This window comes from Frankliniella occidentalis, unplaced genomic scaffold (assembly GCF_000697945.3).
Source record: "Frankliniella occidentalis isolate FOCC.00 unplaced genomic scaffold, Focc_3.1 Scaffold368, whole genome shotgun sequence".
Taxonomy (NCBI): domain Eukaryota; kingdom Metazoa; phylum Arthropoda; class Insecta; order Thysanoptera; family Thripidae; genus Frankliniella; species Frankliniella occidentalis.
Genome location: NW_026267491.1, coordinates 163750 through 168186, shown reverse-complemented (window position 1 = coordinate 168186; position 4437 = coordinate 163750).

Genomic DNA, 4437 nt, shown 5'->3' with positions numbered 1-4437 from the left:
TCGAACAGCAATCGCTTAGCGTTTGAGGAAAAGCTTGTATCATATCGGCAACCAAACTCCCCTTTACCTCGACATGCTACGGCGCAACACTGTTGACGAGCAAAGGGAATAAATCTATAAGCATGAAGACACCTGGAGATAAGAAAACACGCTTCACTGTGGTGCTCACTGTGGCAGCGGACGGGAAGAAATTTCCACCTTACGAAGTTTTCTTGCCCAAGGACAAATTCCCTACTGGAATTCATGTGGGCGTTCGCGAGAGCGGATCATTCAACGAGGACATAACGACTAACTGGTTGCGAACCGTGTGAACCAAGCGGTCTGGACGGGTCTGGAGTGTTATTGAACAGACCATCAATCAATGCTCGTCCTAGACTCCTTCAGGGAACACCTCACCGATCAAGTGAAGAATCAAATAAGGCACCTCAAGACAGACATGGGCACGGCACCCAGCGGCCTGACAAGAATTCTTCAGCCTCTTGACGTTTGGTGAATCAACCACTGAAGAACGAAGTGGAATAGCTGTACAACGAGTAGATGTTCAACAGGGAAATCAGTACATGCCGGCAGGGAAGATCAGAAGACCCGGCGTCAATCCATGGTGCAGGTCTTAAACTGGGTAGTGCAGGCGTGGAACTCTATTCCCGAAGAACTCAAGTGGAAGAGCTCTGAAATGCTACATTTCTAATGCATTAAATGGGACCGAAGACGAAGCAATCGGACACTAACGACTCCGACGACGGCCCGGATTTCAATGAGATTGCTGAGGATGATGATTCTTCTTCTGATGAGGATGTCCCTGAAGCAGATGAAGGTGCAAGTGCAAGTGAAGTTGACTGTGAAGACTGATATCTAAAGTAATACGTATGTTACCTATGTTGTATCTAGTCTTCACACATGGTTAAGAAATTGTAAGAATATTTGTTTCTATACCAATAACATTTAACTTTGTGTTGGCAAATCTGATTTGTACTTATTGTTGCCTACTGAGCATTTAAACACATACATTTTACATCTACCATGCAAACATACCACCTACTACCCATCCGAAGTGTTTGGGAACTCCCTGGGTTCCCTGGGGGCTTTTCCCAGTATTTTCTCCTAAATTTGTGGCCTCAAAAGTTGAGAGGTTGGGGGGGGGGGGGCTTAATCGGGGTGGATCCGGTATATCGAAAGTCTCTAAACTCACTCTTTTCTGACTCAAGCGGTGTCCCACTTGTTCCATCAGCGCAGCTGCAGACGTGTGGATGGCCAGCTCGACAAACATGACGGTAAATACGGTGACATAGGCGCACGACATGCTCGCGACCGCGCAGAGCCACTTAATTATCCAAAGGACCTGCATGGAAAATAATAATACTATTTTGTGTATTGTCTCCCTCGTTGAATAGAATAGCAAAGTGACTGAGCGCTTTCGAGTCACTTCTGTATACCATTGGAAAGGGCTTTCGGAGTTTAATCAGGAACACTTGTAATACATTGGCGCTCCCATTTTTAAGTGACTGCTTGTTCCTTTGTTTTACGGCTGTCCGCCGGATCGGTAGGGATAGGAAAATTAATAACAGTTAAATAGAAGGGAAAATTCACACGAAGAAATTTTTTTGAAAAGGGGCAGATAGTTTTAATTTGATAGAACACGGGCAAAAACGGTTTGTTGTGGCTACCAAAAGTCGATCGCTACGACCATTTTCTCTCGATAGAAACCAGGAGTACCGACTTTCTAAACGTGACAACCAAGCGGCTTAGCTGCAGCAGGTTAGTTGCGATAACCGACGGGTTGTTTGTGACGATCATCTTCACTGCCGAAAAAGCACGCTTTAACATCTTCGGGCGCTGTCTTTGCGCTGGAGGTCCCTTCTGTACCAATAGAATACGGCTCAAGGGGACTTAGCGAAGTGTGAATTGCGATCGTGCCCAAACTCGGTATATTTGCTTCTTATCCATGTAGGTGACGAATGGCGACCAATTTTTTTCCTGAGTGTCACATGCCGAAACTCCCCCCGGGTGGAAGGATCAAATGCAAAACTGTAGACCTAACTACAGTTTCTACCCGTACTGTGTCCATCTAAAGTTAAACTGCAGTTAAACTACAGTTTCAAACCAGTTTGCAGGTCCCTTGCGAAATCCGTAGAGTTTTTATAGCTATAAAAGCGTATAATTTCGAAAAATACAAATTTCTATTTTTGTACAAATAGAAAGGGATATTTTGACTCAAATTGAGCGGTTTGGTGGTGGTGGTGGTGGGGGGGGGTTAGTTCCTCCACCTCTTTTCGTTTTGAGACCTCCTTCCGTCATTTTTGGCCCAAATTCAATATTTTTCAGTTATTTGCTCCCCTAAAGTACCCGAGAAATTGACACTAAGGAAACAATCCTACCGTTGGTCGTCATCAACATAGATAAGAAACAAATTTACCGAGTTTGCCCGAGGCAAAGTAATAGCCCGAATGTTGTCTGAATCTTGTCGAGAGTGACAGTTAATTCATAGGTGAAGTACAGTTAAACGACAGGTCATCGTCAGTCAATCGTCAGTCTATCGGCAGCCAAACCATAGCCAAACCGCTGACCATCCTCATCGACAAACGTCAGACAAACCACAGCCAGAGCGCAGTCCATCGGCAGTCGAGCCTCAGCCCAGTTAGACTGAGGAACGACTGCCGTTTGTCTGCGGATTAGCAGTGGCACCAGACCAGTGGCGGACTGGGGTGCCCCGGGCCCAGGCCGGAATTTGCCTACATACAGGGGCAAATTGCCTATATACAGGGGCCCAAGCTCGAAAAGAGCCCGAAATGATACCTTTTGAGGGGGGCCCGGGCGGGTTTTCCCGCCTCCCCGCCCGGGCCAGTCCGCCTCTGCACCAGACTTTGGCTCCTCAGACAATCTTCAGACATTCCTCTTTAAGAGATGAAAATGAAAACAATCGTCTCGGCCGGGCAGCTGCCGCCGCCGCTGCCGGCCCGGTACTGAACCCCGGCCCCCAGAGTGGGAGTCGGAGCGCTTGCTCCCTTGGCCAGAGAGAGGTCGCTGAGAGACGAGCTCGGCGAAGGCAGGTGCTGGAGTCGGTTGGCGCGGCCTAGCCAAGATGGCCTTGCAGCTATTATAATTTTATAAAAAGTTGTATGTATCGGCCAGCATGAAATAATAAGTTTATCGGGAGCGTTGGAGCCGGCGAAATCCAATTCTGTTATTGTTTCAAATGGATGCTTTTATATTTCAAAGATTAAAGCGGATTATGATAGCCCTGCACACAAGAGAATTCCGTACCGTTTTGCAAAGGCGCCCCCATCTCACTCTGCCGTGACGTGCCTTTCGCCGAGCTCGTCTCTCAGCGACCTCTCTCTGGCCAAAGAAGCAAGCACTTTGACTCTCACTCCGGGGGCCGGGGTTCGGTACCGGGCAGGCGGCAGCTGCCCGGCCAAAACGATTGTTTTCATTTTAATCTCTTAAGGTAAGGGTCCGGTGAAATGAAGTTTTTCTACAGCTTTAGAGTAAAACATTTTATTTTTTGGTATGTTGTAGGGGTCGTAAAAAAAGTAAATTGGACCACAATCTCACCTCTGTAGTTCAAGCCGTTCCCAAGTTACACTAATTTAAGTGTTTAAAATAGCTCAACTTTGGCGAACTCCTTGCGCAACACAGTATGGAGTACGACCCAACGCATCGGCCGTTGTTTTCCTAAAGCTTTTTCTGAGGCCTGATCAGTGAGACATTCGCAATTTTTCTATTCAGGCAGCATCCACAATTTTTTTAAAATGCTTCCTCCAAAAAGTAACGATTTTGACCACTTTTAGAGCTGTTATAAAAAATCTAGGAAGAAATTGAGAAAAAACTCACTGATCAGTCCTTGAAAACACTTAAAGGAAGTCACAAATCAAAGGGCAGCTTTCTACCTCACAACCTGTTGCGCAAGAAGTTTTTCAAAGTTCCGCAAAATGTACTCTATCAACAACAGGCTTTTATCGAAAAAGCTACAAGAGCCATTGGGTAGACCGATCCAAAATAAAAAAGTAAAGATGTTTCGTGAACCTTGAAATGGTTTCCCCAAAGGAGAGAGGTCCAAACATTGTTTTTTTCGGCGAAAACTCATTTAAGAATATTAGTACAAAAGTTGCAATTTTTTCACCGGACGCTTACCTTAAAGAGGAGTGTCTGAAGATTGTCTGAGGTACCAAAGTCTGGTGCCACTGCCAATCCGCAGACAAACGGCAGTCGTTCCTCAGTCTAACTGGGCTGAGGATCGACCGCCGATTGACTGCGCTCTGGCCGTGGTTTGTCTGACGTTTGTCTGGCGCTATCCACGCCAAAAAGACGTAAAAATTTCGACCTGCGTTTTATTCGCGAAATATGTAGCCCTTGAGTAGCTGCACCAGGTGCTGCAATCCGTTTTGTGATATCTCAAACGGAGTCGCGTCAGGAGCGTTGAGAACAAGGCCCTCCGCC